General features: G+C 33.7%; 1 protein-coding gene across 4 annotated transcripts in view; it reads left to right on the top strand.

Moving 5' to 3' along the window:
* The window catches only part of STPG2 (sperm tail PG-rich repeat containing 2), a 530,653-nt gene that overhangs the window by 40,489 nt on the left and 475,427 nt on the right, over positions 1-14,737 (top strand). The window lies entirely within an intron of this gene.

The following is a 14,737-nucleotide window of genomic DNA, read 5'->3' as shown; positions in this document are numbered from 1 at the left end:
CATCTCTGCTTGAACAACTCTTGTGATAAAGAACTGACTAGCCCTAAGGTTTATTGTTTCAGTAGTGGACAACTCTGTTTCTTACAATTTCCTTCTTAAACTGATCTAAATTTGCTTGCCTCCTGCCTACTTTTTCTCCCTCTTCCTATGACTTCTTTTCAATCTCCTTTTCAGTCTTTTTGTAGTAAGTATAAATGTTCCAAATATTTTTGACGTTGTTTTCATTGTTTAAATTCATGATAATTTATTTTCCTTTGAAGTTATCTAGGGATCTTCTTTAATTTTTGAGTCTCTCTCTTTCTCTTTCTCTCTCTTTTTAATATGATACTAGAACTAAGCATAATATTCTTGGTGTAGTCTGATTTGTACATAGTAGGACTTTTCATCTTCCTTCTTCTGGATAGTATATATTTATTAATATAAAACCCAAGATTTCATTACATTTTTTTATAGCTATGTTTTAGTTTACTCTTTTGGAACTTGTAGGCAGATAAAACCATAGACTTTTTTTTCCCCTTCAGTATATTATTATATTTAAACATGAAAACCTAAACATTGGAATATGACACAACTATAAAAAAGGATGAAGTTTTGCCTTTTGCAATAACATGGATGGACTCAGAGGGTATTACGCTAAGTGAATTAAATCAGAGAAAGATAAATACCATATGATTTTACTCATATGTGAAATCTAAAAAATAGAACTTATGAATAGATAAACAAGCAAAAAGCAGAATCAGACCTAAAAATACAGAGAACAAACTGATGGTTACCAGAGAAAAGGAGTATAGGAGGTTGGGAAAAATGGGTGAAGAAGAGTGGGAGATAAAGGCTTACAGTTATGGAATGAATAAAGTAGAACAAAAGGGACAGCATGGGGAGTATAGTTAATGATATTGTAATGTTGTGTGGTGACAGATGGTAGCTACTTGTGGAGAGCATAGCATAGTGTATAGAGAAATTGAATCACTAGATGTACATCTGAAACTAATATAACATTGTGTTTTAACTATATTCAAGTAAATAAAAAACCTTGAAGATTATAGAATAAAAATTTTAAAATGGATCACTTAGAAAAGGATAAATGATTCTCAGCTGAAAAATCAGTGACTATTCAATAAGAATTTTCTCTGCATTTGATTTCCTTGGTCTTTCCCTGAATATCAATCAGCAATGAGAAATATTGTTTCTAGAAATGAAGAGACACAATAACATAATAATACAATAGAATTGATTTTATAGAATTACAATTACAAATCTCAAACAGTATAAAAAGTGTTAATTTAGAACCATGAGAGATACAGTCTGTAGTTTTCTATTCTTGTAATGTTTTTGTTTTGGCATTAGGCTTATGCTGGCTTCATTAAATGAGTTAGGGAGTATTCCCTCTGCTTCTATCCTCTGAAAGAGTTTATAGAAATTGATATAATGTGTTCCTTAAATGTTTGGTAAAATTTACTGGTGAACCCACCTGGGCTTGTTACTTTCTTTTTTTTAGAAGGTTATTAATTACTGATTCAATTTTTAAAACAGATACAGGCCTATTTGGATCATCTGTTTTTTTCTTGTGTGAGTTTGGAAGACTGAGTCGTTCAAGCAATTGGTCCAATTTATCTCACTTATCAAATGTATGGGCATAGAGTTCATAGTATTCCTTTATTATTCTTTTAATGTTTATGGGATCTGTAGTGATGTCCCCTCCTTCATTTTTGATATTAGTAATTGTGTCCTCTCTTTTTTTCTTAGTTTACCTGGCTAGAGACTTATAGATTTGTTTGATCTTTTCAAAGACCTAGCTTTTGGTTTCATTGATTTTCTCTATTCATTTTTATGAATTTTATTGATATCTGTATCAATTTTATTGATTTCTGCTCTAATTCTACTTATTTTTTCTTTTGCCTACTTTCAATTTAATTTGGTCTTCTTTTTTATTTTCCTAAGGTGGAAACTTAGATTTTCATATGTGCTTTTATTGCTATAAATAATATCAGTTATATCTATTTGATTGATAGTGTTATTGATTCCAACTGTCTTTACTGATTATATTATATTATTATTATATTTATTATTATATGCCTGTTTGTTAGTCTGTCCATTTCTGAGAAAGGGGTGTTGAAGTCTTCAACTGTGATAGTAGATTCACTTATTTCTACTTGCAGTCCTATCAGTTTTGCCTCATATAGTTTGCTGCTTTGTTGTTAAGCACATACACATTAAGAATTGTTATGTCTTCTTGGAGAACTGACCGCTTTATTATTATGTAATGATCTTCTTTAGCCCTGATAATCTTCTTTGCTTTGAAGTCTGTACTGTTTAAAATTGATATATCTACTCTTGCTTTGTTTTGATTAGTGTTAGCATGGTATGTTTTTCTCCATTTGCTTTTAATTTATATTTGTCTTTATATTTAAAGTGGGATTCTTATAGATTGCAGGACTACTATACAAATCTTATATAGTGGGTCTTATTTGTTGATCCACTTTGACAATCTCTCTGTTTTATTGGTGAATTTAGACCACTGACATTCAAGGATTATTGATATAGTTGGATTAATATCTACCACATTTGTTACTGTTTTCTATTTGATGCCCTTGTTTTTTGCTCCTATTTTTATCATGCATTCTTTTTCTGCCTTGTCTGTCATTCTCATCTGTTTTTGCCTTCTATTTTCTTTATTCATTAGAGCACTTAGTGTATTTTTTTTAAAAGATTTTATTTATTTTATTTATTTGACAGAGGGAGACAGTGAGAGCAGGAACACAAGCAGGGGGAGTGGGAGAGGGAGAAGCAGGCTTCCCGCTGAGCAGGGAGCCCAATGTGGGACTCAATCCCAGGACCCTGGGATCATGACCTGAGCCGAAGGCAGATGGTTAACGACTGAGCCACCCAGGCGCCCAGCACTTAGTGTATTAATCCTACTTGTTTTAAGTTCCCCATCTGATGATGGCACTCTCCCTGCCATGTTTGGCTCTGTGCTTGCCCTGTTTCTTCTAATTTTTTGCTTTTTAATATTTGTTATAATTTTCTCTTAATAACTGGATGTCTTAGTTTGTTTAGGTTACTAGAACAGAATAGCATAGATTGAATGGCTTATAAATAAGAGAAATATTCCTTATAGTTCTGGGAGTGTGGGAAGTCCAAGATGAGGAGCCAGCAGATTCAGTTCTATTGAGAACTCACTTCCTCGTTCATAGGTCATCTTTTTGCTGTGTCTTTACATGGTGGAAAGGGTAGGGAGCTATCTTGGATGTCTTTTTTTTTTTTTTTTTTTAAATAAGGACACTAATCCCATTCATCAGAGCTCTGCACTCATGAGTTAATCACTTCCCAAAGGTGAAACCTCCAAAACCCATCATATTGGGAGAAAAAGTTTAACATGAATTTCAGGGGATATAAACATTCAATCTGTTAGGTAAAGGAACTGTTGTAAATATGCCTTTTGTAATATGGTTGTAAGGTATGGGGAAGGGGAAGAGTTCTGTAGTTCTATGATTAGCTGTCAGGTCTTAGGGAGCCCGTGCCTCTGAATTGGACTGTGAACTTCAGAAGCATTTCTCAGTTTTTTCTCTCTTAGCTGGGTTAGAATGCTAGTGTGGGCTGGAGTTAGGTATTTCCTTTTCTTATATATGGAAGGCTAGAGGTCACTGGAATTGGGCATTTCGCTTCCCTAGGTCTATTATGTACTGATAATGCTCTAGTAGGTTGGGCTCTGGTTAGTTTGATTTTCATGAGAGCTTGCTCTGGTATATTTCAAAACGTTTCCTTTCCCTTTTCCCCTGCCAGATGTATGAAAGGGTTTTTCTCCAGTATTTACTGTGAGAACCTAGTTGAGCTCCTGGAAGTAAATTAGAATTATGGGGTCCTCCTGTATGATGGGGCCCATGGAGTTTTTAACTCTCAGACTTGTCTGCACTGAGACTCCAGCAGTTCTTCAATTATAGTTTTGGTATTCCTATACTGGCACTGGTTTCCACTGTGTTTTCTACTTTTAAATCTCTGCTATGGTAAGCTGTGACGACCTGTATTTGCTTGTCTATCTCTTCAATCTTGTGGGCAGTGGTTTGTCCTGTGTTTTTTGATCTCTCATGGATCTAAAAAGAGTTTGATTTTACATTCTATTCAGGTTTCTACTTGTTAGGGAGGAGTGGCAATATCCAAGTTCCTTATGTGTGGAACTGGAAACTGGAATTTAGGAAATTAGGTATTTTGTTTTAAACCAGAACATTTATTGTGTGACGAATCATTGAAATCCTTAAGATGAACTGTATGGTGCAACAGCTGCCTTCTTGGGTGTAGGTGTTGTTTCTTCACAAAATCTACGCCTGAATCTGTGGTATACAATTTTTAGGGGCCTCATTTGACCAGTCCTAGTGGTATTTCATCTTTTAGCCTTGGCACTCCAGTTATTCTCTCTCCTCTGCTTGGTAGGGTAGCCACACTTGCCACAGGTCCACTTCTGAAGATGTGGTAGGGCTGAGGGCCATAGTAGTGGCATAATGTGTACTTATTGTGATGCTTTTCAAATGGTGAGTCCCCTTTGTTATCTTGTTTCTATGGTTGAGACCAAAGAGTGGAAATGAATCTTTTAAACATAGAGTATTTTCTGGAAGTCACATCAACAAGATGGTGAAATAGGAGTCCCAACACTTATTTCTCCCCATAAAAAATAGTAACAAACAATAAACAACTACATGCTGATGAAAATAGCTCTGGGATTGCTTAGAGTACAATAAAGAAGCTACAGAAACCCTAGGAGCTCAAAACTCAGGATGGCCACATAGAAAAGTTTAAGAGGCATTTTACCTGCTTCACACCATCCCTCAGTCCATCATAGTTTGATGCCAACAAGGATCCCAATGTGTAATTTCCCACCATGCATGAAAGGAGAGGAGGAGGACACTAGCAGCCCTTGTCACCACTCTGGACATCTGAAACTTATGCTACTGAGGATACCTGCAGTCTTCACTGAGGCTTAACCCAGCCAGTGGAGCTGCCTGGAGTCCATGCCACTGTGCCTCCTCTGGGAGAAGGAGGCATCACAGTTCCTCCATTCTTCCAGGGCTGGAGCTGCCACTCATGTCTCATAACCATGTACACACCCAAGACCCTGGCTCTGTGGCAGCTGTATAGTGTACCCATCTTGGACACCAGCACCAACACTGCAGCAAGTATACTCCTGTACTGGACCCAGCTCCAAGAGTTGAATAAAATGTGAGGTTTAACAGAGATAGAAATCACAAAAAAAGAACTAAACAGAAATTCTGGAGCTGAAGAATACAATGAATGAAATTAAAAATGCAATAGAGAGCTTCAGTAGTAGACTCATTCAAATAGAAGAAGGAATCTGTCAACTCAGAGAAAGTTCATTTGAAATTATCCAGTCAGAGGATAAAAAAGATAAGAGAATGAAAAGGAGTGAGGAAATCTTACAACATTTATAGGAAATCATGAGAGAATCAACATATGCACTTTGGGAGTCTCAGAAGGAGAAGAGAGAGAAAGGAACAGAAAGAAATAATGTCTGAAAACTTCCCAAATCTTTGGAGGGAAGTGGTCATCAATATTCATGAAGCTCAAAGGTCCTGAAATAGGATCAACCCAAAGATTACACTGACACATTATATTTAAATTGTGAAAAGTCAATGACAAAGAGAGAATTTTTAATGCAGTAAAAGTGATTCATCACATATAAGACTCTCCCCTCCCCAAACTGTTTCCCAAGAATATAAGTTGATTTCTCAGTAGAAATCTTGCGGCCAGTAGAGGGTAGGAAGATGTATTCAAAGTACTGAAAGAAACCACTTCCAAATAAGAATACTATACTCAGAAATATTGTTCCTTAAAAATGGAGAGATAATGTCTTTCCCAGACAAAGAATAACTGAGAATTTGTTACTCTTAGACCTGCCTTACAAGATATGCTTAAGGGATTTCTTCAAATTAAAATGAAAACATGCTAAACAGGAGCATGAAATCTCATAGGTAAAAGTAAATATATAGGGGCACCCGGGTGGCTCAGTCATTAAGGTTCTGCCTTCGGCTCAGGTCATGATCATGGTCATGGGATTGAGCCCTGCATCAGGCTCTCTGTTCCGTGGGAAGCCTGCTTCTCCCTCTCCCTCTCCCCCTGCTTGTGTTCCCTCTCTTGCTGTGTCTCTCTCTGTCAAATAAATAAAGTCTTAAAAAAAAGTAAATATATAACATACATAGGTTAATGTAATAGTACAGATGACTTGTAAATTGCTTTAACTTAATGTGAAAGTCAATAGGTTAAAATATTTTTTAATGGTACACAATATAAAAAGAAACAGTCTACAAGAGTATAAACTGTATGTGTATATGGAGGTAATAAAAGATTAGTGTTTTTATATGTGGTTGAAGTTATCAAAATAAAATGGAAGGTCATAATTACAAGATATTTTAGGCAACTCTTGAGCTAATCATGAAAAAAAAAACTGTAATAGGTACATAAAAGAGAAAGGGAAAAAAAACCAAAACAAATCACTTCAAAAAACTATCAAGTAACAAAGTAACACAAGAGAAGAAGAGAAAGACTAAACAATTATAAGACACAAAGAAAACAATTTTTAACAATGGCAATAGTAAATTTCTCACTTATCAATAGTTACCTTAAATGTAAATGCATTAAATTTGCCAATCAAAAGGCCTATAGTGCCTGAATGTATTCAAAAAACAAACAAACAAGATCCAGTGATATTCTGTCTATAAGAGACACACTTTAGAATTAAAGACACACATAGGCCAAAAGTGGAGGGATGAAAAAAGGTGTTTCATGCAAATGATGATCAAAAGAAAGCTGGGTTGGCTCTATGTATGTCAGAAATAATAGAATTTAAGTTTAAAGCTGTCTCTTTTGGCAAAGAAGGTCAATATATAATGATCGAAGGGTCACTTCTACAGAAAGATATAACAATTACAAATGCACTCAATATCAGTATACCTAAATATATAAAACAAATATTGGCAGATCTTAAGGCAGAAATTGACAGCAATACAAAATAGTAAGGGTCTACAATACTCCACTTTTAATAATGGATAGAACATCCGGACAGAAAATCCATACAAAAATAGCTGACTTGAACAACATTATAGACCAAATGGATCTAAATGACCTATGCAGAAATTTCTACCCAAGAGCAGAATACACATTCTACTCAAAGGCACACTGAATATTCTCCAGGATAGATCTCATGAAAGGTCATGAAACAAGTCTTAACAGATTTAAGAACATCAAAATCACTCCAAGTATCTTTTCTGACCACAGTGGAATAAAAATAGAAATCAGCAATGGCAAGAAAATGGGAAAATTTACAAATATGTAGAAACTAAATAATTCTGTCTTAAGAATCATTGGGTCAAACAAGTATCTATCAATAGATGAAAAAGAAGATGTACACATACACAAACACTGGAATATTACTCAGCCATAAAGAGAATGAAATCTTGCCATTTGCAACAACATAGATGGACCTAGAGAGTTAAATGCTAAGTGAAATTAAATAAGTCAGAGAAAGACAAATACCATATGATTTCATTCATATGTGGAATTTAAGAAACAAATTAAAAAAAGAAACAAAAACATAGACTCTTATAGACAGAGAACAAACTGGTGGTTGCCAGAGAAGAGGTGGGTGGGGGGATGGGTGAAATGGGTAAAAAGGGATTAAGAATATACTTGACGAGTGCTGAGAAATATATAGAATTGTTGAATTACATTGTACACCTGAAAGTAATATAACACTGTAGGTTAATTATACTTGAATGAAAAAAGTCCTTTAAAAAATGAAAAAGAAACAAAGTAAAAGAAAAATCATTGAGTCAAAGAGGAAATCAAAAAGGAAGTTTAAAAGGTATTTTGAAACAAACAAAAACATACCAAATCTATGGACTGCAGCAAAAGCTAAGAGGGAACTTTTAGTGAATAATGCTTATATTAAAACAGAAGAAAGATATCAAACAAATTAACTTTATACCACAAGGAACTAAAAAACAAGAACAAACCAAGCCCAAATTAGCCAAATGGAGGAAATGATAAAGATTAGAGCAGAAGTGAGTCAAATGGAGAACAACAAAAAAGAATGAAACATTTGAATTGGTGTTTTAAAAGATAAAATTGACAAACTGTAGACTAAGAAAAAGAGAGAAAAGACTCATAAATAAAATCAGAAGAAAGAGTAAACATTTCAATGGATACCTCAGGAGGAAAAAAAAAGGATTGTAAGGGACTGTTATGAACAACTATAACAACAAACTGGACAGCCTACAAGAAATGAATAAATTCCTGGAAACATACAACCTAGCAAAATTGAATCAGGAAGAAATAGAAAGCCTGAATAGACCAGTAACAAAGAGCCTGACTCAGTAATAAAAAATCTAACAAAGAAAAGCCCAGGACCTAATATTTTCATGGGTAAATTCTACCAAACATTCAAAGAAGTATTAATACCAATCCTTAAATTCTTCTAGAAAGTAGAAGAGGGAATGCTTCCAAACTCATTTTATGAGGCTAGCATCACCCTGATGCCATTACCAGGCAGACACTCCAAGAAAAGAAAACTATAAGCCAATATCCCTGAAGAACATTGTTGTAAAAATCCTTAATAAAAATGTTAACTGTTGAATAAAAAATCTAACAGTGCATTGAAAGGATCATACACCATGGCCAAGTGTGATTTATTCCAAGGATGCAAGGGTGGTTCTAACAATATGTAGTTTGCCTCTTTTTCCTTTAAAAATCAACTCTGTGAAAACAGTTTTGATAAAGTAAGAATATATGAGGTATCAAAGAACATTTATAATGAAAGGAGATAATATGAACATATTGATATTTTCTTCATAGTTAGTATAATATAAAACTAATAAATGTTTTGTTCAAAGTAGTTTTTTTCCCTATCCTGACTATCCTGACCTACATAGTAATAATAAAATAAGAATACTTTTTCATTGCTTTACCCTATAAATGGTAAAAGGAATAAGGACTTAAGATGAATGAACTAGTTGAATAGGACCTTAATTGTACATGGCATTTCTCAATGCTTTTTTGTCTCTTCAAATATCTGCTTCTAATATGGAGAAATTTTTAACTTACATTTTGAGGTAACAAGGGAAGATGGAGTTTTTTCCCATTTTTTAAAATCTAATTTTTTTGGCTTATCTAATGCTAAATGGTAATTTCTCAATGATTGTTAGACTGGATTTGGAAAATAACATTTTGTAGTCCCTCTCCCACACCTTAAGAGCAGTTGTAAGAAGTATGACTTGGGAAAGTTGATAAATTTGGTGTGGGATAGGTAGACTAGCTTCATTCCATTTTTTTTGTTTCTTTAAATTCAGCTGATGCACTGACTCCTACAATAGATGGTACATAAAGATTAGTTATAGGTAGTGATTCCTTAAAACTCTCTAGATTGCTCTTTACTTATATGGAGCCCATTGCTCTTTCTCTTGTTTCCCTGGATCTCACTCAGGTTTCTGGCTTATATTTACACATTCACACTCCTCTTTTTGGCATATTAGACTTTGGCTTCCCTCTATGGTTTTTATGTTTTCACATCTTTACAAAGTTCTTTCTCTGAACTCTCTAGGTCTGGCTAATCCAGGGCATTCCCTTCCCTTTACTTCTGTAAATTAACACATACCAGAAAAGAGGGTGTAGTCTTGTCAGATTTGTTTCTCAAAATGTACTTTTTTTCCTTGTCATTTAGAGTTTATTTCAAAATGCACTTCTTTTTGATTTTGACTTGGTTGGATTTTAGTTCTTTTATTTCTCCAGAAAGGGTTTCTCTAATATCTTCCATGCTTTTCTCAAGCCCAGCTAGTATCTTTAAAATCATCATTCTGAACTCTAGTTCCAACATTTTACTAATGTCCGTATCGATTAGGTCCCTGGCAGTCAGTACTGCCTCTTGTTCTTTTTTTTGAGGTGATTTTTTCTGTCTTGTCATTTTGTCCAGAGGAGAATAGAAGAATGAGAGAACAAAATGCTAACAGGGTAACAACATCTCCAGAAAAATATACACTAAACAAATCAGAAGAGACCTGAAACCGAGGGAAAAGAAAGGGAAAGAAAAAAAAGAAAAAGATAAAAGAACAAAAACAAAAACAAACAAACAAAACCCAGAATATGATCAAATATGATCAGGCTGGTGCATAGATCAGTGCCACACACTAGATTTGGGGCGTACTTTGGTCTGTTAGAAGAAAGTCCTCTCAAAATTTTAAAGAAAGAAAAACTTACATATGTACAAAAATAAAGGTTAATACGATGAAGGGATGGAATATGACTATAAAGATGAAAATTATAAAAGATGTTATAAAAGGAATTGATAAGAAGTTGGTTGAAAAAAGAAGAGGATTTTAAAATAAAAGGGAGAGAATGTGATCAGGCAGGAGACTAGAACAAAGCCATACACTAGAGATTTAGGGTATATTTTGGTCTGTTAGAAGAAACTGTATCCCAAAATTTTAAAGAGAGAACAAATATATATATATATACCAAAAATAGGGTTAACTACTATGAAGGGATAGAGTATGACTCTAAAAATGAAAAATAAAAAAGGGATTGATAAGATGTTGGCTGAAAAAGGGAAAAAGAAAAATTCAAAAAAAAAAGTTAAAAAAAATTAACTTTGAAAGACTAAAGAATCATGGGAAAAAAGCCATGAATTCTATGTGCAGTATTCCTCTAGCGCTGGAGTTCTGCCGTTCTCATCGATTGGTAAACGTGGTCCTGGCTGGCTGTTCTTGTTGATCTTCTGGGGGGTGCCTGTTGCCGTGGTTCCCAAATGTCTTTGCCAGAGGTGGAATTGCCCCGCCCTTGCCCGGTCCGGGCTAAGTAACCTGCTCCGGTTTGCTAATCTGCTCAGGTTTGCTCTCGGGAGCTTTTGTTCCCTTGCAAGCTTTCCGTACAGCTTTGGAGGACGAGAGTGAAAATGGCGGCCTCCCAATCTCCACCCCGGAGGAGCCAAGAACTCGGGCCCCACTCCTCAGGGAGCCCCCAGAGTAAAGAAGTCAATCACTCCCGTCTCCCCGGTCTCTGGCTGCACTCCATGCTCACCCGGCCAGTTTGAATTTAGAAGTTTGCTTTGTTTTTAATTTTTTAATTTTTATTTTTTATTGTTATGTTAATCACCATACATTACATCATTAGTTTTTGATGTAGTGTTCCATGATTCATTGTTTGCCTATAACACCCAGTGCTCCATTCAATATGTGCCCTCTTTAATACCCATCAGCAGGCTAACCCATCCCCCCCTCCCCTCTAGAACCCTCAGTTTGTTTCTCAGAGTCCACAGTCTCCCATGGTTCCTCTCCCCCTCTGATTTCCCCCCCTTCATTTTTCCCTTCCTGCTATCTTCTTCTTCTTCTTCTTCTTCTTCTTCTTTTTTAAACATATAATGTATTATTTGTTTCAGAGGTACAGGTCTCTGATTCAACAGTCTTACACAATTCACAGCCCTCACCATAGCACTTCAGGGATCATTTCTATAGTTTGCTTTGTTTTTTAAAAACCGCTCTCTTGAGATATGGTTCACATATCATAATTCATCCATTTAAAGTACATAATTGAGTGGTTTAGAGTATTCACAGAGTTGTGCAACCATCACCACAATCAATTTTAGAACATTTAACTCACCCTGACTAGCAGTCACTCCCATTTTATTCCAGTCCTCCCAACTGTAGGCAATCATTAATCTATTTCTGGCTCTGTAGACTTGCTTATCTGGACATTTGATATAAATGGAATCATGCAATATTTGTCCTTTTGTGACTGGCTTCTTTTATTTGGCATCATTTTTTCCATGTTGTAGCATGTATCAATATTTCATTTTTTTATAGCTCAATATTCCATTACATGGATATATCACATTTTGTTTATCCATTTTATCAGTTGATGGACATTTGGGTTGATTATACTTTTTGGTTAAGAATAAAAATAAGTATAATACTATGCTAAACAAAAGCATAAGAATGAGCATAAAAATAATTGAGCTATGAACATTCATATATAAGTCCTTGTGTTGGTATATGTTATCGTTTCTCAGGGGTGTATACCTGAGAGTGGAATTGTTGGATAATACCATAATTCTTATGTTTTAACTTTTTGTGGAAGTATTTTACAAGCAGCTGCAGTATTTTACATTAGTGTAAAATTGAAGGTTTCAATTTCTCCACATCTTTGCAATGCTTGCTATTGTTTATCTTTCCGATTGTAGCCATCCTAGTTGCTGTGAAGGGATATATCATTGTGGTTTTGATCTGCATTTCCCTAAAAACTATTGATATTGACTATTTTTTCATATACTTGTTGGCCATTTGTATTTTTTCTTCAGAGAAATGTCTAGAGTCTTTGCCCTTTTTAAAATAGATTATCTTTTTTATTGTTGACTTGTAAGAGTTCTGCAAATTTGCTTTGCTTTTTTTGATTTATGATTAATTTGAATAACACTATTTCTTATATATGGAATCTTTAAAAAAAATGCTTATCTTATGTACCCAGTTGAACCATTGTTTCTAGAAGATAGGAATCTTTCATTCTGCTTGTTTTTTGATATATCTATAGTTAGTGGAGTGAGGATAATGTTTATTAATGCTTTTTGAATAAATTGATTACAGATCTGAAAAATGGGCAGTTTATTTTAAAAATTTGAATTTAGAGAAAGAATTCTTAGGTTTTTTTCTAAACTGCCTTAGAAGAATGTTTTAAAGCAGTAAAATAATTAAATAAGTACTCGAGTGTCTTTGGATTTAAGCATTTTCTGATGATACAACAAAATATAATATGAATATAATATTTTAATGAACAATTGCAAGTTTTAAAAAATTTATCATATTCTTGAGATCTATCTAATTCTGTTGTATATGCAGTGTTGTTTCTGTACATCTTTTGAATATATTATGGTGCTCTACTCGACTGAGAACTTCTGTTAAAAAAACACAAAATTAACTTTTATTCAACCTGAATATTTTCCACAGGAATTTTTCTCGCTTTTGACAGTGGAAATTCTTTTTAGTATCTTCCTTAACACTAATGAAGTCCTTAATATACAAAGACATTTAACAATAGTTTCCGTTGAAGTTCTTTAATTTGGTAATACAAAATTTATGGAATTGCTATAATAGCTTCTTATCACTTAAAAACTGAGTAAAATTTCACTAGATGGCGCCAATATTTTGGATTTTTATGGATGTTAACTACTAATTCATTTCCCATATTCATTAAAACAAATGTTTAAAAATTATGTGGCAAAATTTGAACATTTGCCTTGTAGTTCTGAGTAAACCTAAATTGGAAATTTTAATTTTTGTAAGTTCTGCTGAATGGAAATAACTTAGCAGTAGGTATATTAAAGTGTTATTTGAATTTGGGTTATCAAATAAGTTATAGAGCTGTCATTCTCTTCATTTATTGATATAAATTTATGAAAACTGTTAGAATTTTAAAAGTTACAATTGAAAGGTATAACTTATAAACTAGGTTTTTCTCTGGATTAATAGATTACCTAAAAATAATTTATTAATTGTAAGTAGATCATAAGTAGATCTAGCACTCGAGTAGAAAGGTGTAGTTTCAAGTAAGTATAAATATGCTTATAAACATTAATAAGGACATAAGAGGCAGAAATAATATATAACTTTTTGTGATTTTTTTTGAAGCCTGTCAATATATCATTACTAATGGTTTTCTTTTATGGGTGGATTGCTTCCTTATTTATGATGCAAAAATTTTACACTTTCACTTATCATTGCTAGTCTTTAATATTTCTTAAATTACCTGATTGGTTGCCAATATAACAAGTACTTGGCAATTTACTGCAGTTAGTAATATGCAGTGGTGGCCTCAAAGAACTTGAATTTGAGGATAAACACAGATTTAGGAAGACTTATACACAAATGTGTTTTTCTCCCCCAAACACAAATTAGTTGTTTGTATAATGGCTACTGTGCCTAAACGTTGGAATGCTCACTTTTTTTATTTTCTAAGATAACTTTTCTGATTTTTAAATTATGGGTTTCAAAGAGGAAAGAAAAGGCGTCAAAATGGGAGGAAAGGATTGAATTATTAAAAGACTAATGGACAAAATTATGTGTGAGAAAAGGAGTGAGTAAGAGGTTTGGAAACATTTATTTATTGCTCAGTGATTATCTTTGGAAGAGCGTCTTGATATTTTCAAATCTAATTGTAAAATGGTTTGTACTGTTATTAATGACTTTTATGTACTGAAGTCATACTCATTTGTGGTAAATTTTTAAGAAATATATAAATAAATAAAGCATTCTTAGATTTATTACTGATTTAGTAGTGAAGAGTTCAGGCTTTAGAATCACATGGCAGTTTTTTGCTCCATCATATAGTAGTTGTGTGACCTTGGGCAAGTTATTTTGCCACTTTAAGCTTAAATATTTTTCCTTCTAGATTTCTAAAATATGAATAATATCTACAAAATGTTATTGTGAAAATCCAATGAGGTGTAATCATATATACACACATATAGCTTAACACTATACATTTGTTAACACTCAGTGATACATATTACTATTACTCTTTTAATGGATATTTATTGAATACTTACTCCATGTTGTGGGTAGAAAGATGATGAATACTACGGAGGTTCTTAAGGAGTTCACACTTTGATGGAAGATACAAAAATGTAAAAAATTTACAATAATATTCAAATCAGGTACAGTGGACTTCAGAAGAGAAACTCATTGTTTCT

This window comes from Callorhinus ursinus, unplaced genomic scaffold, assembly GCF_003265705.2.
Source record: "Callorhinus ursinus isolate GAN/ISIS: 27379988/994484 unplaced genomic scaffold, GSC_fseal_2.0 scaffold4, whole genome shotgun sequence".
NCBI lineage: Eukaryota > Metazoa > Chordata > Mammalia > Carnivora > Otariidae > Callorhinus > Callorhinus ursinus.
The sequence above is the reverse complement of the archived record's forward strand: the minus strand, read 5'-3'. Positions and strand labels throughout refer to the sequence as shown.